At 46.1% G+C, this 27,618-nt stretch overlaps 1 protein-coding gene across 3 annotated transcripts in view; it reads right to left on the reverse strand.

Moving 5' to 3' along the window:
* Positions 1-27,165, reverse strand: part of ARHGEF3 (Rho guanine nucleotide exchange factor 3) — a 311,303-nt gene extending 284,138 nt beyond the window's left edge. Inside the window, exon 1 of one of the 3 annotated variants that reach the window (XM_061197022.1) lies at positions 27,085-27,165. The gene's annotated coding sequence lies outside the window, so the exon portion shown is untranslated. Of the gene's footprint in view, positions 1-26,463; positions 26,724-27,084 lie in introns of those variants that run through there. The other 2 variants (XM_061197016.1, XM_061197015.1) reach the window with 2 other exon arrangements.
* Between the last annotated feature and the right edge of the window lie 453 nt (positions 27,166-27,618).

Genomic DNA, 27,618 nt, shown 5'->3' on the forward strand with positions numbered 1-27,618 from the left:
CCCACCCCCTCAACAGAAGTACAAAAGGGAGATGACAGTCATGTAAAATGGCCCTAGAAAAGGCCCTGTGCCAATGTTGTCAGCTGGGAATAAAACTGGATCCCTTGGGCAGGGAAAGATTTTCTGACCTGATCCTTCACCAACCAGGACATTTATTAAAGTGAACTTTGTACAACTGACATACATCACACTCACAAACTCAGCTCAAGGACAGCAGTCCAGTTTGCCTCACCATCATTCATTACTTGCAGACAAATGCTTGCATACAGCATGCTTCATGCCCAAAGAGTGCTTCAAAAAAGCCCATCTATAAGTAATGTTTCATGAAACTGTATGTAGCTAGCCAACTGAAGACAATATAAAATTCACTGGAATCAAGACATATCAAGGACCTACTCTATACCTGCATCAAGTCACACAAGAACCCCATGAGATGCACATTGTTATCCACATTTTACATAGAAGGAAACAAACTCCAGCTTAAGCAGCTTGGCGAAGCTCCAGCAGCTGCAAGTGGACCACGGGGACTGAACAGTGGCATCTGTCTTACTCCTAGATCCAGGCCTCCAAACTTCTCATATCCCATATACGCTGGCACCTGAGTAAATATGCAGCCCGATTCCCCTAGAAAACTCCCTGGCTAAATCTTAGCTCCATCTCTGTGCTCTGAACCCAAGCATCAGTGGAGAAAGGCCCTACCAAGGGGAGGACCAATCACAGCCCCTGACACTGGAGGGCAAATTCTAAAGTTAGCGGGAAAATCCTGCAGAGCCCAGAATTCCCCCTGGAAAGCCCCTTAGGAAGGTGTGTCCTAGAGAGGGGTGCCCCCTCCCTTGAGAAGCCCAGCTCTGAGTAGGTGTCTGTGTGCTTAGCCACACTCCAGGTAAAGTCAGTGGTCGGGACAGAGGGAACACACAGACCTGTAACCCTCAGACTCACACACAGGGCTCCTACAGTAACTGGGGCATGCAGGATGTGCGGCCAGCTCTCACCACCCCCAATCTCCCCCGACCCCTACAGAATACACACTCACTTAAGTGGAAGAGCGGGATTCAACGGTCTTTTCTGTCTTCTAAGAGCTTCTAGTTCAGTTAACATAAGTCAAAATTAAGAAAGATGTGATTCCATGATACCATAATTCCCCAATAGCATGATGTACCATAAGCTGCTAACAGATCTATACTGTAAATGATGAAAACATTCACAGTACACAGTACAAGGTTGAGGCCTTGAGTTCTGAAGTTAAGACTATGGGGACTCTAATTTGACCTCTGCCACTTGGCAGCTACAAGAGCTCGGAAAGGGCTGCTCTGTGCCTCCGTTTCCCCAACTATAAAACAGGGTGGCAATGGTGTCAGCTCCATGGGGCTTTTGTGGGGATTCGATGAAACAGTGCCAGTGAAGAGCCCGGCACAGGGCTCCACGGAGGTTGATGTCCTCTCCCCTTTACAAGAAACAGAAAGACGAAAAAGCAGAGGGCCTCGGGGAGAGATTAACAACTTGTTGGAGGTCCCACAGTGAATGAGTCCAGAGTCCACGCTGTAGTCAGCACTGTGGGTCTCGAGGGGCAAGGTGTGAGAGAGGGGGTCTCTGCTGGAATGGAGCAAGCCCAGGGCAGCTGGATTAAAGGGTCTGGGAGGCAGATCCCGAAGCTTCAGGAACTGGGATGCTGAGCAAACAGGAGGATGAAAAGAAGAGGGAAAAAGCACTTCCAGAGAATACAAAAAAACCTGGTGAGAAACCATTCCAGACCCTCCCAGAAGGCACGACTGTGCAGGCAGAGGCTGGCAGCCCACCTGTCCCCTCCTCTGATCCCCAGGTCAGAGGCTGAGACCTGGGTCTGCTTTGAAAGATCTCCTCCAGGATTCCAAATCCCTGCCCTCCTCTCTGAGAGGCACACGCCTGCAAAGCACACAAGAAATGACAATGAGGTGCGAGCAAACTTCACTGGGCCAGCCAAGTCATGTGTCCAGTGCCGGCCTGGCTCTGACAGCTGCTGAACCCTCACCCACTGCTCGGGCACAGAATTAACCAGGGAGGTGCTTCTGACACTGCAATGGGACCTCTATGGCTCAGCAGGCTCGCACAGGTCAAGAGCAAGACCGCACCTTCTATAAAACCCATCTGGAAGTTTGCATGTGGCAGGGAAATAGGAGTGAAGGAGGACCCTTCTGCTTGGTTATAATCATTCCTCTGTGTCCAGGGAGGCTTGGACAACAGAAAGGGGCAGATGCTTCCGGATGCAAAGCCTGGCACTCGAACCCTGTGCTCTGCTGGGGTGAGAGCAGCTGTTCCCCATCACCCCCTCCCAAGGGGCTGGCAGGGAGAATGAGACCACAAACCAAAGCAAACTGGGGGCACAGGCCCCCAAGTCATTGGGGCATCAGCTGTGATAAAGACACTTGCCCTTGTGCAATCTGCGGTAGCAGCACTCAAGTTCAAAACAGCCAGGTGTTTTAATTCCTGCTGATTGCAGGAGGGGAGCAGCCACTGCCACTACCCAGAAACCACACCTGGTGACCTGGCACCAAGAAAAACTACCTCGCTTAGCAGGGAGGGACATGCCAGAGCCTGTGGCTGAGGCCAAGGGCCTTGTGTTCCCCTGACAGAGTCACAGGATGTCAGAGCCAGGAGGATGCACAGTGCTCAGAGCCCACAGGTGTCCTGATGGAGCAGGACACAGAATCATCCATGCACAGAACCATACTCGGCCCCAGCTCGAGCCTTCTGAATCAGAATCGCCAAGGCTGGGACTGGGAATCTGACTTTAAAGACACACCACCCACCACAACCCCCCAGGACAGCTATGAGGCATGCAGCCCAGCACTGGGCTGCTCTGGAAACTGGATCAGTCCTGCCTGCTGGGTTTATCTATGGGAAATGAGACCATACAGTTGTTGATGGTTCATTCATTCCAGGAGCCACCCAGGGGACTGGCTCTGAGAAGACACAGTTCCTGCCCTATAGGGAGCAGCTGGGTTCATCTGGGGAACTTCTCAGAAATGCAGATGTCCAAGCTCCACTGCCTGTGATTCAGGTTCTGGAGGACTCAGAGTCCAGCAAGAAATGAAAGCAAGTCCTGACAAGAAGAGGAATCTGGAAACCGATGGCTAGGCAGGCAGGCAATTCCAACAGAGAAGCCAGGTCTGGGGAGGCTGAGGGTAGCTTCATGGCATGAGGAACGGAAAGATTTGTACCTACCCAGCACCTGCTATGGGCCAGCCCTGTGACTACTGTTAACACCATTCATACTCACCACAACCCTACAGGAGGGCTGGCCTAATTACCATCTTACAGATGAGAACAGTGAGGCTTGGGGTGCAGTGAAATGCCCTGCCTGAGGTCCTGATGCCAACAAGAGCCAGGGCTGGGATTTGAACTCTGGCAGCTGGAGCACTAGCTCTTCTCAGTGTCATCCCCTCCTCCTCCTGAGTCTCACCTCTATCCACCCACACTGAGAGGTGTCCTTGACTTTTCTCTCTTCTCACCCCTTACGTACAATCAATGACAAGGCTTGACACCCTTCTCTCCAACTCAACTGCTAACACCACTTTACTGCTTCCATTATAGCCTGTGGTACTTAAAATATGAGCCTAGTCAGCCAGGTCACTCCCTGGCTTAATGCTCTGCAAGGGTTTTTCACAGGCCTGAAGATACAAATCTTCCTCCCAAGTTTGCCTCGGGCCTTCCCACAGAGCATCCCCTCTGCTCCCTCGGGCTCTCTAACTTCTCTCAGCTCAGAGCCTTCAACAGGACCCCCAGCTCTCCCCGGAAGGCGAGGCCACAGAGCAGGGAAAGCTCTGTCCAGCCCAGGACTGAGCCTGGGGGCGCACAGTAGGGGGGTGTGTGCTGGGGTGGGGAGGGGTGAGGTGGGGTGTGGTGGTTGACTGACTGTGGGACTCTGCAGCTGGTCAGAGGCTCAAGTACGGTGGTGTGGTGACAGAAAAGCCAGGAAGTCAAAGCCTGGGCAGACAGGCCAGAGCTAGACTGGGAAGGGAAGGCTGCGAACACCACAGAAAGGAGCTAGGATGTAAGCCTGGGGGCCCTGGGCAGCTGAGGAGGCTCTTGGAAGCAGGGGGATAATAGGACCAAATTCACATTCACACACTATTGGTGGAATGAATTGTCATTTTCTCTCATCTCTTTGAAAGGCAATCTGCCAAGAGCTATAAACATTTAAAATCTGCCTGCCCATTGACCCAGCCATTCCAAGTCTATCAAGGATACTCATTGCAGGGTCCTTTCATATTAACGAAAAAGAGAAATTGGCCTAACTGGCCAACTGGAGAATAAACCACAGCTGACAACTCTTCCCAGCCCTCGGAGCTGGACATGTTTCAGAATTCATAACGTTTGCATTTTAGAAAGGTAATATGAAGTATGTACAGTATGTTATGTAAAACCCCAGGAGGGTCAGGTGCAGCACCCGCAGTCAAGTACATAAATATTTCTGCAGCTGAACATATGACTATTTCTGCTACACACTATAAAAAGCCTCCTATTAACACAAGTCAGGTTTTGTCACCAAATGAGTTTACACCAAACTTTTTAAAACATGCAGTTTCTTGATTCCATAACTGTGGATAAGGGACTGAGGGCCTGTGGTCAGATGATGGAATAATAAAAATAGAAAGTGATCGAACATTCCCTGAACCCTGACACGTGCAGGTAAGCTCCAGGTGCTTCCCACCCACTGGCACGCTGGGTCCACCGTGGGCCCTGATGACCTTTACTATTCCAGCATGTCTAAACGCTCTTCACTGTCACCACCAGCACCACCGCTAACATCCATGGAGCACTGACTGTGTACCAAGCACTGTCCTTAGTGCTTGACGTTAATTACCTCACTAAATCCACGCAACACCCCAATGGTGGTACTCTTACTCTTCTCGTGTTCTCCAGATTCATCTCTAATTTATCCTCTATCATCCAACAAAGAGACTGAAGCACGGAGGGACAGAGCGACTTGCTCAAGGGCACCAGCCAATGCACTGTCCTCGGTGGTGCGTGAGCACAAGCTGCCATGTGTCCCTGGTACCAAGTCATGCCTGGAAACCCAGGCATTCTGGCTCCAGAGCCTAGTATACTCTTAACCCCTGCACTTTCCTCATCTTCTCTTGGCAAAGTGGCTTAAAACTTTTACAGAATATGGAAGACCACAAGGACATAAATAGATAGAAGTCAAACCATGCTGGCATTCAGATCCACAACCAGAGTGCTTTTTCTGTCTCAAGCAGAGAGGCCTGGAAATGAAGCATGTCCTTCTCCTGTGGGAAAGACACCAGCAAGGGCACTCAAGCACAGAGCCAGGGATCCTCTGGAGCACAAACCCCGGCCCAGGGAACCTCATGCCAGTCAGCGTGGATATCTGCCCCAGCAGACCCACTGCGCTGCCCTGGGCAACCTACAGGGCAGGCTTTAATCTGTTGCTGAGGATCAGCGCAGGGTGTGGGTGCTGAGCGATGTGCCTACGCAGACAGAGGCAGCTTCCACCTCCCCACTGGATCCCCCCAACCTACCCAGTAACACCAACCACCACCACCATGTAACCCTCACCTTCGGGTAAAGCTAGCCAACGGGCAGGTTCCCTCCCCTTCCAGGTTGGGACATTACAGGGAGTCCGAGGAGAGCACCTGATAGATGCACCTCTCCTTTCAACAGCACCACAGTTAGGAAAGGCCACCCTCCCTCCCAAGTGCTGACCCTTTCTACAAAGTAAGGAGCATGCCAGGGACTGGTGGTGGCCGTTGCTCACATGCTGCAGGATGTGAGGGCGAGATGGGTGAGGATGAGAAGGAACACATGGGAGCACCATGGCAGGGAAAACTCCGGCTTCTCACCTCCTCTCACATCCTCGCCTCCCCTCCAGCCTGCCCTGGCCTCAGACACTGTTTCAGCTCCCCAACCACCTTCCAACAGCTCGAGAAAAAGACTACCATATATTTTTTTCCCCAATGTATACATAACAAAATAGTTTGCAACATACATTAAACTACACAAATCTTATGTGTACCAGTCCATAATGTTTTCAGATATTTATATCCCCATGCAATCACCAAATAAATCAAATTATAAAACATTTCTAGCTCCCTAGGTTTCCTCATGTCCCTCCCAGTTAATGTTTTACCCAAAGGCTCTTTTTCATTGCTGAGTGTACTCCATTGTGTGGATATACCACAATTTGCTTATTCACATGGCTGCTGATGGGCACTTGGGTTGTTTCCATCTTTTGGTAATTATGAGTAAAGTTGCTAGGGTCCTCCATGTACAAGTCCTTGGGCACTCATAGGCACTCATTTCTCTTGGGTATATACCCAGGAGTGGAATTGCTGCCCCATAGGTAGGCATATGCTTAGTTTAGGTAGACACTGCCAAAACAATTTTCCAAAGTGGTTGTACCAATTCATATGCCCACTAGCAGTGTATGAGAGTTCCAGTTGCTCCATGTCTTTACCAACACTTTTGCGTCAGTCTTTTTTATTTTAGCCACTCCGGGTGGATATATAGTGGTATCTTACTGTGGTTAAAATTTTCTGGGGACATCCCTGATGGTCCAATGGCAAAGAATCCACCTTCCAATGCAGGGGACGCATGTTTGATCCCTGGTCGGGAAACTAAGATCCCACGTGCCGCGGGGCAACGAATCCCACGCACCACAACTACTGAGCTTGCACGCCTCAACTAGAGAGCCTGCGTGCCACAAACTACAGAGCCCACGCGCTCTGGAGACCACGTGCCACAACTGAAGAAGAGAAAACCCGCATGCCACACTAGAGAGAAGCCCGTGCACTGCAATGAAGAGCCTGCACGCTGCAACGAAAGATCCCACATGCTTCAACAAAGATCCCGCGTGCCACAACTAAGACCCAACACAGCCATAAAAATAAAATAAATGAAAACAATTTTTTTCTGATGACTGCTGAGGTTAAGTACCTTTCTATATATTTATTGGTCATTTGGAATCCTCTTTGGTGACATACTTGCTCAAGTCTTTTGTCTTTTTAAAATTGGGTTGTTTATTTTTAGTTTGTAGAAGTTCTTCATGTATTCTGGATATGAATCCTTTGTTGGACATATGTATTTCAAATATTTTCTCTCAGACTGTAGCTTGCTTTTTCACTCTCTTAATGGTGTCTTTTGATATAAAGAGTTCTTAATTTTATTTTTTTCTAATTTATTCTTTTTTAAACTTTTTTGTAATTGAATGAACTATTCTTTAAATTCTATAGTACTTTACAATTTTCACACACATTATTTCATATAATCCCATAATAACCCTTTTTTAAATCCCCTATCCCTATCTTGCCCCTCCCCTTTCCCTCTTCCAAATGGTAACCACTAGTTTGTTCTTTATATCTGTGAGTCTGCTATTTTTATTTTATTCACTAGTTTGTTGTATTTTTTAGATTCCACATACAAGTGATATCATACAGTATTTATCTTTCTCTGTCTGACTTATTTCACTTAGCATAATGCTCTCCACATACATCCATGTTCACATTATTGTTGACAAGAGTTCTTAATTTTAATGAAATCCAATTTATAAACTTTTTCTTTATGGCAGTGCTTTTTGGGTCTTGTTTAAGAAATCTGTGCCTCCTCTAATTTGATACAGATATTCTTCTTTATTACCTTCCAGAAACTCCATTGACTTGCCTTCTACATTTAGATCCTTAACACATCTCGAGTTATTTTTATATATGGTATGAAGTAGGGGTGATTGGGGTGTACTTTGAGGGTAACATTCTGTCAGCTGTGACCACAAACCAGACACACAAGAAGGACCCCCCTTCTTCTGTCACTCCCAGAGGAAGATGCAACTTCCCAGACACCCCTGTCCTTTACCTGGATCCTGCAGAAGCATCTAACTCTGCCTCACCTCCTGCAGCCCAACAGAATTCAGACGTACATGTCCCTATTGTTTGAGAGAATTTCTGGACACAAATCATGTACAAAGTACTCTCACCTCATATGAAGCTTCCACAACTTCCCAAAAGTCCACTCTGACAATTGTACATAGGTCAAAACCCTTTAAAAATGCAAAATGGTTAAGTAGGAATATGCACAGGGAAAATGTAAGATAGCACCTGGCTGTCAGATCTGCTGAGTGCCCACTGTCTGCATCTACGGGCTGGGTATTAGGGAGGCCTCAGGATATGACCAGACATAGCCCCTGTTGTCACCATGCTCACAGCCTGGGGAAGAGACTAAGAAAAAATGGGGGAAGAGAAAGTAAACAGGGAGAAGTGCTAAGAGAAGGCCTCCCTTGCAACATTTGAGCCAAGACCTATATATGGAAAGGAGCTGGCCCTGAAAAGAGCAGGGGTGAGAGCATTCTAGACAGGAGGAATGGCGTATACAAAGACTGAGAAAGAACAGGGACTGGGATATTGCTAGAAGGCATGACAGGGAGTGGTAGGGTATGCAGCGGAAGGTAAGAAAAAGTATGGATTTTTTTCCCTAAGCAGAATCGGAATCCAATGGAGGTTATGCTCTGCCTCAGTTATCTTCTTGAACATGTTGAACATGCACCACAAAAGCTCTCTAAGAGGATGAAGGGCATTCAGTTAGCTGGTCTACTCTGAAATCCTTCTGTCACCTCATGGTTCAGGCAGGCAAAGAACCATAGCCTCTCAGCCTTGACTGTGCTTGCACACAAGTGCACGACTGAGTGCACGCCTGTACACACACACACACACACACACTTACCCTCTTCATGCTACCTCAAGCTGAGGTCTTAGTTCCTCCTCCAGTCCTGGGTGGAATGGGGTCTACACTGTAGACTTCGGCATCTCAGCTCGTGATTTCTCAGCACTTATCACAGCTGTAATTTTACTTACATTCATGTGACTATTTGCTTAATATATGTTTCCTGAATGAGTCTGTCTGTTGACTCCAGAAGGTCAGAATCTGAGCCTGTCTTGACCATCAAGGCCTCCCCAGCACCTAGCACATGACCTGGCCCAAGGTTTAAGTGCTCAATATTATACATATATTAGGTTTTTTGAATGCAAAAGTTCAAACACATACAAAAGTAGAAAGAGTGTGCCCACCATACTACTTCAATGGTCAAGTTGTTCCTAATCTTTTTTCTTCTATACCCCTCCCAGTGAAGTAAACCCCAGCCATCACATCACTCAATATGTACTTGTTGAATGAATGCATGAATGAATGCCTCTTACTGTAATGGACAAAAAAACAGGCGCTTAATTTTACTCTTACTTATTTTTCTGTTGATACTAGAAAGATAGGAAAAAGTTGAGGACGGGCCACTTAAATGAGTCAGTTTGCCACCAGATTAACTCATAAAATTTCAGGAGATGAGATTTAAACTATTGGCTAAGATGAATTTCCTTTCCCCCTGTATTGATCGGGCTTTAACTTTTTTGGTCCTGTCCTTATCATTGCCACATTCATTAAGAAGTGACCGTAAGCAGGGAAAGGTTACGTATTTCCTACAATCTCTTTCTAATACAAGACTTGAAAGAGCAAGTTTCTTTCCATAAAACAAGACATGTGGCCTTTTACACACAGAAAAATAACGCCTTAGAAATGAGTATTACAGCTTGCTCCTTTCAGGGGCAAACTATATTACACCTATTTTATTTATTGTAACATTTATGGTAACTTGTTCCAAATGAGTCTGGTCCTTTTGCAATGCCATCAGTTTTATAAACATTGGACAGAACTGTCATGACTGTGATACTCCCAGTGCCCTGCACAGTGAGTGGCACTCAGTACTCAGTGGGTTTGTTTAATGTCATCCACTCTTCAGGATCCCAAAGGTACCAATAAAAATGACCTGAAATGCTAAAATGCAACCATATTTAACGATTTTTTTGTTGTAAAATATACTTATTATCTGTATTTTCCAACTTTTTTCATAAGCACAAAGAAAAAATGTTAAAGTTGTCTTTAAACCTAAGACTTAGAGATAGGTCACATTTTGGAGTCTAATCTTCCACGAGTGTGTGTGTGTGTTTATGTGTCAGCATGGTTACAAGTCCAGCCTCCTGAATCTCTGCCATTTGCAGCCTATGTGGCCTCAGGCAAGTTGCTTCACCCCTATAAGCCCATTTTCTCTTCTATAAAATGAGACTGATAAGACTAGCTGATAGGCTGAGACTAAGGCTTGAAGGAGATTGAATGTGCAGAGCCCTGAGCACACCGAGTGCTCAATCAATGTAGCTGCTATTATTGTGTTTCCAAAAAGGAGCTGCAGAACTCTGGACAACTTTTAGGCTCCGCTGGGGAGCCTTCCCAATGGCCTGCACAGAAGTGGGTATACCGGCCTCCACCCCAACAAGGGGAAGCTGATCAGGGAATCGGAGGGGGCAGGCGCCTGGAAGAAGCTCACAGCAGCCGTGGCCTCTGAGTCACAGCCAAGTTCCTCCCTGCCACGTCCCTTTGTTTGCTGGGGGGTGAGCTGTGACTCACATGGGCTCCAGTCCTGGGCTGGGCCCATCTGACCCGGGGACCGGACTGACCTGCCCACAGTCACTAAGAACACCCATTTGGACACTCTCCTTGTCTATCATTTTTCACCTTTAGAGGGAGTCTGTGGGCTCCTGGGTAGTCTACCCCACTGCCACCACCACCACTTCTTTTTGGGTCTGTGCCTGTTTTTTTTTTTTTTTCCCACTGTGTTTTGTTCCACTTCAATTTAACTTCAACCTGTAAAGAAAAAGTCCAGGAGATCCACCATCGGGTTCACACACATTCACACCCTCTAGCTCCCCTTACACCTTTTTTTGTGTGTGTGGAAAGATAGGCACAACATGAAATTTACCATTTTTAAGTGTACAATTCAGTGGCACTAAGTACGTTCACAATGTTGTACAACTATCACCACTATCCATCTCAAAACTTTTTCATCATCCCAAACAGAAGCTCCATACTCATTAAACAATAACTCCCCTTTCTCCCCTCCCTCTGGCCCCTGGTAACCTCTATTCTACTTTCTGTCTATATGAATTTGCCTATTCTAGGTACCTAATATAAGTGGAATCATACAATATTTGTCCTTTTGTGTCTAGTTTATTTCACTTAGCATAACGTCTTCAAGGTACATCCATGTTGTGGCATGTGTCAGAATGTCCTTCCTATCTATGGCTGAGTAACATGCCATTGTAGGTATGTACCATATTTTGTCTATCCATCCATCTGCCAATGGACACTTGGGTTGTTTCCACTTTTTAGCTATTGTGAATAACACTGGTACGAATATGGGTGTGCAAGTATCTGTTTGAGTCCCTGCTTTCTATTCTTTTGGGTATACACACAGGAGTGGAATTGCTAGATCATACGGTAGTTCTATGTTTAACTCCTCTTGCCCTTATAAGAGTTGGGCATCATAACCCAGCAGCTGCCACAGCTAATGCTCAGTGAGCATTCTCTCACTCTGTTACACACCATTCTAAAGACTTTTTGTGTGTTAACTCATTTAGTCCTCAAAACAGTTCCCTGAGGTGGGGTGTGATTATTTTCATTCCCATTTCACAGACAAAGAAAGTGAGGTTACCCCTACCAGATGGCAGTGCCAGCGCCTGAATCCAGGCAGATGATGCTTTCACACTGTCTCTCCAGTTGTGACAAAAAAAAATCGAGCTGCTCTGCCGACATGCATTTTCTGCCCTGAACAATGCCTTACTTAGGTCTGTAACATCTTCCTTTGCTCTGGACTAAAGAACTAAAAAAAGGGAATGGGGGGGATAGGAGGGGGTGGGGGGTGCTCCACTGGGTTGGATTAGTCTAGACTCACTCCTTGCAGTGAGAGATCCAACTCCATCTAGGTCCGTGAAAAGGGGAATTTGTTGGAAGGATACTGGAACAGCTCAGTCCAGTGACTGGATCCACAGATAATGTGCCCAGCTCCCTCCTCATCCTGTCACCACTCTATACTCTGGGGCCCCTTCCCTACTGCTCTGATGCCTCTGAGTATCTTCTCTGACACTTTTGAGCAAGGGTGACCTGAGGGAAGCCCATGGCCTGTCCTGGCTGGGGCTATAGGCAGCCCTGAACCAATCACCATAGCCAGGTGGCTGCGGAACCACGATGGGCCCAGCCTGGGCCCCAGTCTCCACCCAGGCTCAGGAGAAAGAGGACTCCTTCAGAGGAGAGGGAGGGAGACAGGGCAAATGCCCAACAGACACTGTGGTGTAATCTCCAATAGCAACAGATTGGAAGCTGTCCAATAGTACTAAACAAAACAAGGTTAAATAAAATTGCTACATCCACTCAGTGAAATATTATGTTGCTGTTTAGCAAGTAATCATGAAGATTATGTAGAAACTTAAAAAAAAATCTTACAGAGGAATGAATGTCTGGTGGGAAAAAATGGGACATACACACACATATACTTATATTGTAACAATTCACATGTAAGAAAAAAATACCGCAAGAATTGTATCATAATGAAAGAATCATAAATGGCTTTTAATCTCTATTTTCCAAACTTTCATTTATTGGTTCCAATAATGGAACCAATTTACTGAGTGTCTACTTGGTGCCAGGCGAAGTGCTGGGAATATGGCAGGGAACAGAATAGAAGAAAAACCCCGACCCTCACAGAATTTACATTCTAGTGGGGGAGGCAGAAAACGGATAAGATGAATAAGCAAAATATACCCTATACTGGATTGTGATAGGAGTAAAGAGAAAAAAATAAGTCTAGAAAGGCAGAGAGGAGTGCTGGGGGCAGTAGTGACAGTTTAGATACGATGGCCAGAGAAGGTGATATCTGAGTAAAGGTGAAGGAAGTAAGGGACCAAGTTGCGCCGAAGTCAGGAGAAAAATATTCCAGGCAGGGGGAAGAGTGAGTGCAAAGACCCTGAGGTGTCCAAGTAGAGGAGAGAATTGAGGCTGATGTGGCTGGAGTGGGGTGGACAGGGGAAGAGAAAACCAAAAGAGGAGTCAAGAGAGGAAATTCGGCCAGATCGTGGGGGTCTTGTAGGCTACTGTAAGGACTTTAGCTTTTGCTGTAACCTTTTGAGGGTTTTGAGCAAAATGGGTGGTAATCTGCCCACCACTTTAGAAGGATCCCTCCGGCTTTGAATTGAGAACAAGCTGGAAGGAGGTAAGGGCAGAAGCTGGGAGACCAGCAAAGAGATCGCCACAGTCATTCAGGTGAGAGGGGAAAGGGGCTTGGGCAAGGGTGGTAGCAACAAGGGTGGTAAGCAGTGGCCACATTCTAGGTATTGACAGTACACACAGTGGGATTTTCTGATGAGTGTGGGGATGAGAGATATAAGAGTCAAAGACCACACCCCACGCTTTGGGTCTGAGCAATCAGAAGGATGGAGTTGCCCTTAACTGAGATGTGGGAAGAGGACCAGTGTCCTGGAAGTCCGGTAAAGAAAGAGCTTCAAGAAAGAGAAAATGACCAACTACGTCAAACACTGCTGGTAGCCAAGCAGGATGGGGCCGCAGATGGGCCACTGGGACGAGGAACATGGCAGTCACTGCAGACCTGGGCAAGAGATATTCATAAGGAATAATGGGCTCAAAAGAGAATTGGGATAAAAGCAGCATTATTCATAAGAGCCAAAAGTGGAAGCAACCCAAGTGCCCCTGCAACAGAAGAATGCATAATCAAAATGTGATCTATACATACACTGGAATATTATTCAGCCTTAAAAAAGGAAGGAAATTCTGACACATGCTACAACATGGATGTACACTGAAGACACTATACTAAATGAAGTAAGCCAGTCACCAAAAAAGACAAATACTGTCTTGCAAATACATATAATACAAATATTGATTCTATTTATATGAGGCATCTAGAGTAGTGAATTCATAGAGATGGAAAATAGAATGGTGGTTACCAGGGTCTGGGCAGAGGGAGAAATGGAGAATTGTCATTTAATGGATATAGAGGTTCAATTCTGCAAGATGAAAAAGTTCAGGAGACTGTTGCACGACAATGTGAATATACTTAACACTACTGAATTGGACACTTCAAAATGGTTAGGATGGTAAGCTTTATGTTATATGTAGTTTATCACAATTTTTTTTTTAAGTGAGAGAGCATGGGAGGCAAAGAATTGGAATCAGTAAGTCCAGACAATTCTTTCAAAAAGTTCTGCTCTAAACTGAAAAGAAATGGGGGTGTAACTGGAGGAAAAAGTGGGGTGGGTTTTTTTCTTAAGTTGGGAAAAATAGCAGCATGTTTGTGTGCTGATGGGACAGATCCAGTGGACAGTGTTCTTGAATGTTTAAATTACTTTCAAAATAAAAAGCTATACTTTGGGGTGATGAAAATATTCTGGAATTGGATAGTTGTAATGGCTGCACAACCTTGTGAATATACTAAAAGCTACTACTACACTGTATACTTTAAAAGGGTTGATTTTATGCTATGTGAATAATATCTCAATTAAAAAATGATAAAATTAAAACTATAATAAATTTAATGTTGTCTGGGTACCATGTTCACACATACAGCCTGAATTCCCACCCAGACAGCCCCAAATACCAACAGTTCCTGTGGCCAGTGACCCAGAGGTCACCACAGCTGTGTGGTAGCTTGTGGCCCAGGAGAGGCGAGCAAAGTCTCTCAAGTTTAGGCTGAGACACAAATGTCACATTAGCATATACAGCAATTCAGATAAATCTACTGAACAAGCACCCAGTAGCTGCAAATAAATGGCCCTGTTTACTTAGGGCCATGAATTCTCAGGCCTCTGATCTAAAAGTGAAATGTAAGAAAAATCCATTCAACTCAAAGCAAGAAAATCTGAGCTGCCCCCACCCCCAACTCATCTGCCAACCCATGCCGTCCCTCCGTAATTGCACAGGAGCCAGGGATGGCCTTATTTTGCAATTAGTCATGGGAGAGGGAGTTCTTTCTGAAATGTTCTCCCATTTGTAACAGTACCACACTCCTGCTTCCCACCGCCTTATTCATTTCTTCTGAACAACTTCAAACAGTATCTTATCCCCTGTGATACTTAATTTTAAACTTCAACTCAGCTAGACTCTAAGGCCCAGATATTTGGTCAAACATTATTCAAGATGTTTCTGTGAAGGTACAGGAATTTTTTAGATGAAATTAACATTTAAATCATAGACTTTGAGTAAAACAAGTTGCTCTTCATAATGTGGGTGGGCCTCATCCAATCAGTCGAAGGCCTTAACAGAACAAAGACTGACCTCCATAAGCAGGAAGGAATTCTGCCAGTAGGTGGCCCTGGGACTCAAACTGCAACTCTTCCCTGAGCCTCCAGCTTGCCAGCCTACTCTGCAGATTTTTAACTTGCCAAGCCTCTACAGTCACATAGAAGAATCACCAATTATTCAAAATAAATATCTCTCTCTCTCCTTCTCTTGCTCTCACTCTTGCTCACGCGCCCTCTGTATGTGTGAGAGAGATATATATATATATGGATGTGTTTTATATGTACTATGTTTAACTCATTAGGATATTAAGTTATACCCTATTCCTTTGAACTTCTAACGGTACCCAGTTTCTGGGTTCAAGCCCAGCTCCGCTACTCATTCACAGTGTGACCCTGGGCAAGTTACCTCTCTGTGTCTCAGTTTCCCCATACATCAAGTGGGAATAATAATATCCCCTCCATGAGTTTGCTGTGAGAATTAAATGAGATAGTACATATAAAACACATAGTAAATTGTCTAGCACAGTGTTTTTCAAATAGTAGGTTTTTGACCCATTACTGAAATAAATTTAGTGGGTCTCACAACCATCATTTTTTTAAAAAGCATAAATTCATTAATGCTGAAAAGAATTATCAGAGGACATTAGACATACATAGGGTAAGTAGTGTCTCACCAAACTTCTTTTAGATATGTGTGCACGCACACACACACACACACACAACAGGTTACTGTCTAGATTTATTTCTTACAATGGGTCACATCAAAAACAAGTGTGAAAAGCCAGACTCCACCATATAATAAGTACTCAATAAAATTTGGTAGCATCATCATTATCTCACTCTAAAAGGCAATATAACTTTCTTTACTAGTATAATAAAAGAGAGCTGCTAATATTGGTGTCAATTCTACACCTTGTTTCCTGAAGTGCTGTTTAAGAGTCACTCCAGCTCCCTAAGTTAACTCTCTCTCCTCGAAGGACTCAGGCGGTCATTTAAATATTTTCTGACTCACAATGCTGGCCAAGGATTAGTGAGCCCCAGCCCAGCCCAGAACACATGAAATATGAGCAATTTGTTAAGAAAACCACTTGACTCCGCAAGACTGCACAGGGCTTTTGTAAAATTAAAGCCATGCTGGAGAGAAACAGTTTTTCCACCCCCCTGGGAGATGTGTCAATAGAGAGAGGTTACACAAGGTCAGCTAAGCTGCACCTTCTGAGACTGGAACCTCACTCAGCTCTGTAACACGCTTCCTTGTTTTGGGGTTGGGTTTTATCACTGTGTTTTTCCCCTAACTTTCCAGGTGCACATGCATGCACACACACCCCTCACTGAATAATGGAAATGAAATCCCTATGAACTATTCTAACAGCTTAGGTAATCTGTTAAACCAAAGGAGTTTAGATTTTGAAGATCTCAAAATAATTCTATTGCATATAAGTTTTTCCCCCTCTAGAAATGAACTAAAAACTCAGCCCAAATTTTTTTGAAACAACAGTGGTAACTCCATCCCCCTCAACACACACACATACACACACACACATGCATTAGCACTGTTTTGTTTAAAATGGACCTCCTCATTCCAGCTGAGAGTAAGCTGAGGTGTGAGTGGATGTGCAGTTTCCAATGGAGTTCCCAGGTTGTTCCTTAAATTCAGAAAACCAGGTTCCTATTGATGCAATGTAGATGCTTTGCTTTTTATTTCTTCTTCCATGAGAATACAATCTTGGACTTGTGCCAAAGCATTATATCTGGAACATATAAGTGCATGTAGGGGTGTAAACTAATATTTTAATGTGTGATAGTATTCTTTTCTTATTTTTATTCCATTCTTCAAACTATGATGGGGGGGGGACAAAAGTTGCTTTAGCATCAAAACTCTCCCCTTAAATGAAATCCTACCTCTTTGCCCAATAGATAAAACAAATTAAAATGCAGCCTCACTCCAATGCCCTCCACCACTCCCTGGTACCTCCAGGGCTGTGGGGGTCCCTAGTTCTCACAACACTTCTCAAGGCATGGAGGCAGGGGAATATGGGAGGATCTTCAGGAATCTCCATCATGCCCTCAGAGTAAAGGGAAGCCAGGTCTGCCATATGCTCAGTCAGTGCCAGATGCTCTTCCATTCCACAAATTCAGGCATTAAATATTTTATCCAAGGTCTTCAGCCTTAGATTAAACACTACACTATATTGTGTCACTATCTTCAACAAGGAAAAGAGATGCTGATGTTCCTGGATTTTTGTCTGTACAGCTTGAAGGATGGGCCTCTGAGTGTCTCTTCCGAAAACGATGACTGGGGGAGTTGAGTGAGTGATGCACCCAGTAAAAGTATTTCAGGACTGGACTTAATATCATTGAGATGGCAAAACCTCCCACTGACCTACAGACTCAATACAATCCCTGTCAAATTCTTAGCTGCCTTTTTTGCAGAAATTGACAAGTTGATCCTAAAATTCATATGGGGACCCAAAATAGCCAAAACAATCATGGAAAAGGACAAAGTGGAAAGATTCGTATTTCTCGATTTCAAAACTTACTACAAGGGTATCGTAATCAAGATAGTACCGACAATGGTACTAGCACAAGGACAGACATACAGATCAATGGAATAGAAATGAGAATGCAGAAATAAACACATTTATGGCCTACTGATTTTTGACAAGGATGTCAAGACAATTCAATGGGAAGAATAGTCTTTTCAACAAATTGTGCAGGGTCAACAGGCTATCCGCATGCAAAAGAATGAAGTTGTACCGGTCTACCTCACACCACACCTAAAAATTATGTATCAAAGACCTAAATGTAAGAGCTAAAACTATAAAATTCTTAGATGGAAACTTAGGCATAAATCTTTATGATCTTGGATTAGCCAAAGGTTTCTTAGATATGACACCAAAAGCACAAGCAATACAAGAAGAATAGATAAATTGGCTTCATCAAAATTAAAACCTTGGGCTTCAAAGGACACCATCCAGAAAGTGAAAAGACAACCCACAAAATGGGAGAAAATGTTGAAAAATCATGTATCTGATATGCGACTGAATCTAGAATATATTAAGAACCCTTACAACTCAACAGTAAAAACACAACCCAATTTTTTAAATAGGCAAAAGATCTGAATAGACATTTCTCCAAAGAAGATACACAAATGGCTGATAAGCATATTAAAAGATATTCAATCAACACAATATTGAAGGAGAACAAAGTTGGAGGACTGAGGCTACCCGACATCAAGATTTACTATAAAGCTACAGTGATCAAAACAGTGCAGTACTGGCAAAAGAATAAACAAATAAATCAATGGAACAGAATAGAGAGCCCAGAAATAGACCCTTATAAATGCAGTCAACTGATCTCTGACAAAGGAGCAAAGGCAATGCAATGGAACAAAGATCATCTTTTCAACAAATGGTATTGAAACAACAGCACATCCACATACAAAAAAAGAAAAAAAAAATCTAAACATAGACCTTACACCCTTCACAAAAATTAACTCAAAATGAATCACAGACCTAAATATAAAATGCAAAAGTCTAAAACACCCAGAAGATAACATAGTAGAAAACCTAGAATACCTTGTAATGGTGATGCCTTTTTAGATCCAACACCAAAAACACAATCCATGAAAGAAATAATTGATAACCTGGACTTCATAAAATTAAAAATTTCTGCTTTGCAATAGATAATACCAAGAGAAATAGAAGATAAGTCACAGAGTGGGAGAAAGCATTTGTGAAAGACACATGTGATAAAGGACTGTTACACAAAATATACAAAGAGCTCCTAAAACTCAACAAGAAACAAACAACCTGAATCAAAAACAGCCCAGAGACCTTAACAGACACCTCACCAAAGAAGATATACACGTGGCAAGTAAGCATACGAAGAGATGCTCCATATCATCATATGACAACAGGGAAACACAAATTAAAACAACAATGAGGATACCACTAAACACCTATGACAATGGCCAAAATACAAAACACTGACAACACCAAATGCTGACAAGCATGTGGAGCAACAGGCGCTCTCATACACTGCTGGTAGGAATGCAAAATGGTACAGCCACTTTGGAAGACAGTTTGGTGGTTTCTTAAAAAACTAAGCACTCGCTTACCATATGATCCAACAATCACACTCCCTGGTGTTTACCCAAAAGAGCTGAAAACTTATGTCCACACAAAACTTCTGCAGGGCAGAAGTTGAGACACAGATGTAGAGAACAAACGTATGGACAGCAAGGGGGGAAAACCGCGGTGGGGTGGGGATGGTGGTGTGCTGAATTGGACGATTGGGATTGACATGTATACACTGATGTGTATAAAACTGATGACCAATAAGAACCTGCTGTATAAAAAACAAAACTAATACTAAACTTTCTTTGGGTTATTTGTATGGAAATATGTTAATATAAATGTTTCAGACATTACATGAAATTCCTAAAAATCTTATATGTTCTGGTATAATGTTATAAGTCATAATTCTAGTTATTACTTTAAAATGTGTATCTCAAAAAAAAAAACCTGCACATAGATGTTTATAGCAGCTTTATTCATAATTTTCAAAACTTGGAAGCAACCAAGATGTCCTTCAGTAGGTGAATGGAAAAATAAACTGTGATATACCCAGACAATGGAATATCATTCAGTGCTAAAAAATGTGTTATCAAGCCATGAAAAGACATGGGGAACCTTAATTGCATATTACTAAGCGAGAGAAACCAAAATGAGAAGGCTACACACTGTATGATTCTAACTACATGACATTCTGGAAAAGGCAAAACTGTGGAGACAATAAAAAGATCAGTGGTTATTGTGGAGGGTGGAGGAAGGTATGCACAGGTAGAGCACAGAGGGTTTTTAGGGTAGTGAAATACTCTGTATGATATTATAATGAAGGATATATGTCATTGTACATTTATCCAAACCCACTGAGAGTGGAATACCAAGAGTGAGCCATTAGGTAAACTATAGAATTTAGATGATTATGATGTGCCAATGCAGGTTCATCCTTGGTGACAGATGTACCATTCTGGTGAGTGCTGTTGATAATGGTGGAGGCTATGCATGTGTGTGAGCAGGGAGTATAGGAGCAATCTCTGTACCTTCCTCTCAGTTTTATTACAAACCCAAACTGCTCTAAAAAATAAATTTAAAAAAAGATATTTAACACCACTCACCATTAGGGAAATGAAAACCAAAACCACAATGAGATACCACTTCACGTGCACTAGAATGGCAATAACCAAAAAGATGGACAGTACCAAGTGCTGCTGAGGATGCGGAGTAATTGGAACCCTCATGTACCACTGGTGGGACTGCAGAATGGTACAGCCACTACGGAAAACATTTGGCAATTCCTCAAAATGTTAAACACTGAGTTACCATCCGACCTGCAATTCCACTGCTGGGTATGTACCCAAGAGAAATGAAAACCTATTTCCATACAAATTTGTACACTCTTCCCTGCAGAAGGGGAGAGCCAGGGCAGGTAAAAAGAAGAGAGCATATGGACAGAGAAAGTGTTCTTGTACATATGGCTAAATGAAGAAAAAAAAAAAAGGCTGGAGAAGAATACATACAAAATGAGCAATTATGTTGGTTTTTAAAGATATACACAGGTACACACATCTGTACGTAAGAATGTAAGAGAAATACACAGCCAGCGGATTATAAGTGTTCTTTCTGGATGCAAGCCTGGGATGAGGGAGGTGGAATTTCATTTTTTACTCTACAACTTCTGATTTGTTTGCATTTCCGTGTATTAAGAAATAATCAGAGTTTCCTATGCAAAAGAGCATTTCTTTTTCTAGCCAAAAGGGAAGGAAAGAGGGAAGAGGCCATTGGAGTGGGCAGTGCGGGAATCTGTGAAAGTGGACAAAAGCGAAAGAGCATTCCAAGTAGTGGGAACAGCAGGAGCAAAGATTTGAAAGTGGAAAAGCTTCTGGGGTATTTGGGGGATGTCAGGTTCAGCTTTGTTACAGGAGCCAGAGGGTGACTTGGGATGTGGTGTGGTAAAGATGAGTAGGAACAGTGAGTTGAAGCAGCCAAGTTCCAAGGTGTCATATGCCCCTCAGGGACGGAGGGCCATGGGGACATGGGGTGGCCACTGTAGGCTGGGCGCTGGGGAGACTGCTGGGAGAGGATGGGGGGCTGTGGTTGGGCAAGAGGTCTCAGCAGTGGTTCAACCTGGCCTCTGTCTCACCATAAACTGACCCCCAACTCCATTATCCAGATTTGGCTCCTAATAAGATCATCTCCAAAAAGAATAACACCCACGCCAGTGAAACCCCCAAATCTGAATGAAGAACTTCCAGTGTGTCTGAGCACACCTCTCCTATTAGGAGCACAAAGCAGTGATGGAGTGACCTGGGTCAATCCTTAGTCACCAGATGACGACCCTGGCCAGCCCCTCCCGCACGTAGGCTGTGACGGGGATAAGCACTTCGCAAATATCTTCTCATTTCATCCTCAGAGCAGACCTGTGAGGTACCGGCAAGCACCACCCCCCTTTACAGATGAGCAAACAGGCTTGAAGAGGTTAGGCACCTTGTCCAAGGTCACTCCACTGAAAATGCTGGAGTGGAGACAGGAACATAGGACCCCAAATGCCATCTCTACAATTTCTATTTGCCTCAAAGCTGCTCAGTGTGCTGCTCCAGCTTCCAGGAAATAGTACTGAGCTCAGAATTGGAGATGAATTCAAGGCTTGGGGTTCTATTGGCAGGAACAGCAAATCCAGATCCATAAATTTACCATATGCTGGCTGGAAGTGGAGGTGAGGTGTTGGGACAAGGGACCAAGTTAAACTGTTAAATAACTAGCTTGGTCTTTAGCTGGCTGAGCCAGGCAAGACACCAAGCTGCCTCCTCTATCCTCCAACTCTGGCCACGGGCCCCAGCGTCTCTTTCTGGAGCATTCTGGTTTTGACTTGGGTCCCATGTCTAGTTCTGCCCTGACTTTTGGTCCACCTTGGAAAAGTCAGGAGACACCTGGGAAATGAAGGCAATGACCTCCTCCAGCCTTGTTCCATGGCCACCAGAAACCCTGGGGCATCTACCTAACATCGCAACAAACCCTCACCGAGCCAGGGACTGAGCATTTGGCCAGGAGCAGCCTTTGCCTCCCAGAGCTGACATTCCACAGGGATATGCACAAAAGAGAGGCCTAACTAAGATATTTAAAACACCCATCTTGGGACTTCCCTGGTGGCACAGCACCTAAGAATCCGCCTGCCAATGCAGGGGACACAGGTTCAATCCCTGGTCCGGGAAGATGCCACATGCCGCAGAGCAACTAAGCCGGTGTGCCGCAACTACTGAGCCTGCGCTCTAGAGCCCGCGAGCCACAACTACTGAGCCTGTGAGCCACAACTACTGAAGCCCACAAGCCTAGAGCCCGTGCTCCGCAACAAGAGAAGCCACCACAATGAGAAGCCTGCGCACCGCAACGAAGAGTATCCCCCGCTCACCGCAACTAGAGAAGGCCCACGTGCAGCAACGAAGACCAAACGTAGCCAAAAATAAATAAATAAATAAATTAAAAATAAATAAAACACCCATCTTTCTTTACATCACGGAGTAAATCTTCAGGGAAGATCCTCCTCACCTTCATCTCTCCCAATACAACTGACAAGAGGCCCAAGAAAACAAACAGTTGGCAAGTTATTCATCACTCCACACCACAATTGGGTGTGAAAAATGGGTTCTGAAAAATGGGTTCACTAAGAGGGTCCGTGCCACAGGACAGTTGCAGAGATAATATGAAGATATTGGTGCTGAGCTCAGCAGCCCAAGGCACAGCCATTCAGATCAACTGTCATTTACGGAAGGCTGCTATGTCAGTTCCTTTTCCACAGTATATTCCAACACACACACACACACACACACACACACACACACACACACACTGCTATAACCAATGAGAATCTTGCATCAAGCCCCCTCGGCTCATGCTGAGTTGTCAAGGCGGCGGTTTCAGGAACATCATCACTCCAGGTCCCGCCCTCTAGAAAGGAAGGCACGAGCATTCTGGTCAACCAGGAGAGCACACAATGCTGAGCTCTTACTCCAGTCACCTACTAGGATTTGGGGAGAAGGTGGGGGAGCTTCTGCCCACACTGCCTCACTTCCCCTCTCCCTTCGCCAGGGAGATAGACCATGTCCAGGGCTCAAGAGCTGACTGGCCACACCAGGGGCTTGACCACAACCTTGGGTTCCATATTGCATAGAATGATCTTCCCCAAGACACCCACATGGCTGCTCCCTGTTTCAACTGGGTTTCTGCTCAAATGCTGCTTCCTCAGAGAGACCTTCCCTAACCTAAACCAACCCTGCCTCCATCCCAGCCACTCTGGATCCCCTTACCCAGCTTCACCTCCTTCATCACACGGATCACACTCCCTGACATTATATTATAGGTCTAGTTGTCTATTGTCCACCTCCATCACTGGGATGTGAACTCCTAAAGGGAGGAACGCTGTTGGTTGCCTTGACTGCTGTGTGGCCAGGCCAGAGCCCTCCCTCCATAAGTGATTGTTGAATACGTGAAGTAAATGAGCTGAGCTAAGTGGCTAAGGCACATGAAAAAAGCAAAGCTTGCCACCAAACCTCTCCACAGTGGACCCGGCTCCACTCACCACACTGGTGACCTCCCACAGAGAAACTGACTCAATAAGTTAGAATCATATATAAAAACATTTTCACTCAAGTTTCAACTTGTATATGTGAGGTGATACGAATCAGGCAATATTTATACAAACCATGAAGATAATGTGTCCAAGGATGAATAAATTTTTTTTTTTTTTTTTTGGCCGCACCTTGTGGCATGTGGGATCCTAGTTTGGACTGCTGGGGAAGTCCACCAAGGATTAATTTTTTAAAAATATATCTAGGGCCACAATTAATAAACCGATTAAGGAATGAATTGAAAAAATCTAGGGAAAGAACAAAAGAGTGAAAGAAACAGAGCTCCACATCCCATTGCCACCCACCCCTGCTGCCCAATGAGTTACAGGAGCCTGAACAGATCTTGGCCTCGAAAGTTTCTAAACTACTGCAGTTTTCTTTGATGCCTCTTTGCCTCAGGCCCCCTCAGATGACATATGACTCAGTAGCACACTGAGTTCTGGTCAGGGGCTCAGGAACCTTGGTGATGGCAGAGAAGTAAAGGCAGCTTTCTGGGATGGATGGTGATGGATGAAAGGATGAGGATGCAACGTAGGCCAGAAAAACTGGAGCAGAAGCACGCAGAAGCCTGGAGGCCACATCTCATCCTCATAAGAGGGGGTACGGGGACTATACCTGGTTCTCTGCACAGCACATCTTTCCTCCACAAGAATGGGCTCTCTCTGGAGGCAACGAGTTCCCTGTCACTGGAGGATTCAAGCCCAGGTTAAGCAATAACTAGGAAGAGGTGTCGTGGAGGTGGTTTAAACTGCCCGTTAAATTATGTGACCTCAAAGGTCACTGTAGCCTGGCGTTCCTGACTAATGGCCAGTTCCTTTGCATTTCACTACTCTTAAACCTCTCCAGACTCACCTTGCATCTCTTAGCGGATATTCATTCGTTCTGTCACTCAGGGACATCTATTGAGCACCTACTGTTGCTAGGAGCCAGAGGTGAGCAGTGACCAGGGCAACACATCTACCCTCTTGGATTCTACATTCTACTGGGTGAAGACAATAAATCCATAAACAGATACATGAGTAAGACCATTTCAGGTAAGCACCATGAGTAAAATACAATGGGGGAATGTGACAGAAACTGCGGGGCTGCTTTGGACTGAGTGGTCAGGGGAACCTTTTCTACAGAGGAGACATCTGAGCTATAGGGCAAGAAAGTGCCAGACATGAGAAGAAGTGGTGGAACAGTGTGCAGAGCAGAAGAAGAGCACGTGCAAAGGTCCTGAGAAGTCTCCTGACACACTGAGTTCAAATTCTCATGAACTGCATCCCATCCTAAAGGTCCCACCATAGGCCAACAGTCCCTACCCCCACCACCTGCCTTCTTTCCCCAAATGACTTCTTTATCAGATTTTCTCAAGTCAAGGCAGACCTGAATTTTCCACTGGAAGGTGTGCTCTGAGCAAGGGCACAAAGCAACATGTGTGCACCTCCACCTACAGGGGCAGAGGTAATGTTGACATCTCGACTCCATAAACTTGGGCCTGCCCTGTATAGGGAGCAAGAACTTGCATCTTCCCACCAGCGGTTCAGGGCCCACATTTGTGGGGTGAGGGCCTTTTGCAGAATATGATGAAAAGAGAACCCTCTGGAAAAATGTACACCTGTGCTCCAAGCATCTCACGTGTATTTCAGAAGAGCCGCAGGTTCAGAATGCCTGTCTGTGGTTACCACTGCCAGAAGAAAAAACTAAACTGGTGTGGCCCAGAGACACTCCACTGATGGAAGGGACAATCTGTTAGAGATGAGTAAATGGAAGGGAGGAGACAAGATCAGGCCCTCGTACCCCTAAATAAACTCCCACATTCTCAGAGATTAGAGGATGTCAGCCTGTCAGGGGGACCAAGGCCTGAAGGAATTCTGGTGAAACCTTATCCACTCCACCCCAGCGAGGGAAACATCCAATAACACCCCAGAGCCTCCACAGAAGGTCCAAGACCCCATTTTCTAGGAGTGTCCTTGACAAAGGTCATCTCTAATCTCACATTCTGAGATACATTTTGCACAAGGCCGGTTAACCATAAGAAGTGTTACTACAAAGTCCAAGTGTTTCTAGGCTGAAGGGGACACCGCGGCTACTGTGTAAATAATTCAGGTCATTAGCAGGGGAAGGGGAAGTGCCAAAAGCCTGCCCACCTACCTCACTGGGGAGCCCCATTAGACGTCAACCAAAATAATAACAAGAAGAACAGCTAACTAAGATAGAACTTACCTTGTACCAGGCACTACATTAAAACTTTAATCTTACACAACCCTTTAAGGTTTGTACTATTATCATCTCCACTTTACAGGTGGGGAAATTGAGACACGGACAGGTGAAGTAACTTGCCCAAGACTACACAGCTAAGACGCAGACACAGCAAAACTCCTCTTCCACGCCCCAGGGTAGAAAGTGGTAACACCTGGGTAGTGCGTCTGCTCGTTCATCCACGACAGCTAACAACTACTGTCTGGCAGTTCTCGCATCCTCCCCCAGTGCTGGAGGCAAGCCTGCTTCAGGTATTAAATGGAGCAAGAGCCCTCTAGGAACAAGCCGCTCTGTTTCAGAAACGTTCAAGCCCATGATGAGGCCGCTGATAGTGCAAGCGCGGCTCTTCCCCGTGGCAAAGCCCCAAGGAACCCGACTTGGTAGAAACTACCACATTCAGAAAACACTCACCCGTCTCTGACTACGACGGACCGAAGTTCACCTTAACCCCTTGGTGTCCGCCTCCCCCGCCTCTCTCTCGGGATCCTCTGGCCGCGCAGTTTTAAAGACGCAGCCGCGAGCACTACGGCTCGGGTGGGCCAGAAACCGCGGCCACCGCCCCGCGCGCCCAAAGCCGGGTTCTCAGCCGCGAAATGACCGCAGCCCTCCGAGCCCCGACCAGCAGCGCCCGAAGGGAAGCCACCCCGAGGAAAAGGGGCTGCGCCCCAGGACAGGTGGCACCTCGGGAACTTTCGCCCAAGAGTTACCAGAGGACCTAAGTCAGGGTCTCCGGCGCGAGCGGCAGCCGGTCCCGGCTGGTGGTGGCACCGCCTACCTAAGCCGCGCCCAGGCGCCCAGTGCTCCCCTGAGCGCTCAGGGTGCCTGGAGCCAGAGAGCGCACATCGCCCGCTGCGGGCACAGGGATGGGGCGGAGACGACTTGGAGGTGGGGGTGGGGTCCCGCTCCGGCATGGTGGGTGAAGGTGGAGAGGAGCCAGCCGGGGAAAGTGTCCCGCTCCAGGGTGTCTAGAGGTGTCCAGACGGGAAAGGTCTAGCAGAGCAGCGGGGCTCCAAGCCAGCCGCCCACACTCACCTCGGCGCCCAGCACGGGCTCGACCGGCGGGGCTGCAGAGCGCACCGCAGCTACGATGGTGGCAGCGGCGGCTACGGGGGCGGTTCCCCGGGGCGGGGCAAGGCCGGGGGCGGAGAGGCCGAACCGGCCACGTGGGCGGGAGGCGGGCCGGGGACCCCAGCGGGCGCCCCAGCCCGGTGGCGGGGTACCCGGACGCAGTCAGGCTAGGCCGCTGCTCAGCACTCCCCTCCCCGTGTCCTGCCGGCGTCCCGCGGAAGGCTAGGAAGGGAGGAGGGGAGATCTGGCCCCCGGGACAGCCCCCAACACCTAGTTCGGAGAGAATTTACCGGGTCGGGGAAAGGGTGCACAGCCCAACCTCCCGCTCCCGCTTCCCCGGGGGTGGCTCGCGGGACCGGTATCCGAGCGAGAGGGGACCGTGGCGACCCCCGAGCCGGGGGTAGCAGGGGCTGCCCTGGCGGGCAAGCCGGAGCCTGCGCTAGGAGCCCCAGCCCCGCCTACCAGGCTGACCTTGGGCGTGTCGGGTCCTGCCTAAGC

This window comes from Eubalaena glacialis, chromosome 7 (genome assembly GCF_028564815.1).
Source record: "Eubalaena glacialis isolate mEubGla1 chromosome 7, mEubGla1.1.hap2.+ XY, whole genome shotgun sequence".
Classification (NCBI taxonomy): domain Eukaryota; kingdom Metazoa; phylum Chordata; class Mammalia; order Artiodactyla; family Balaenidae; genus Eubalaena; species Eubalaena glacialis.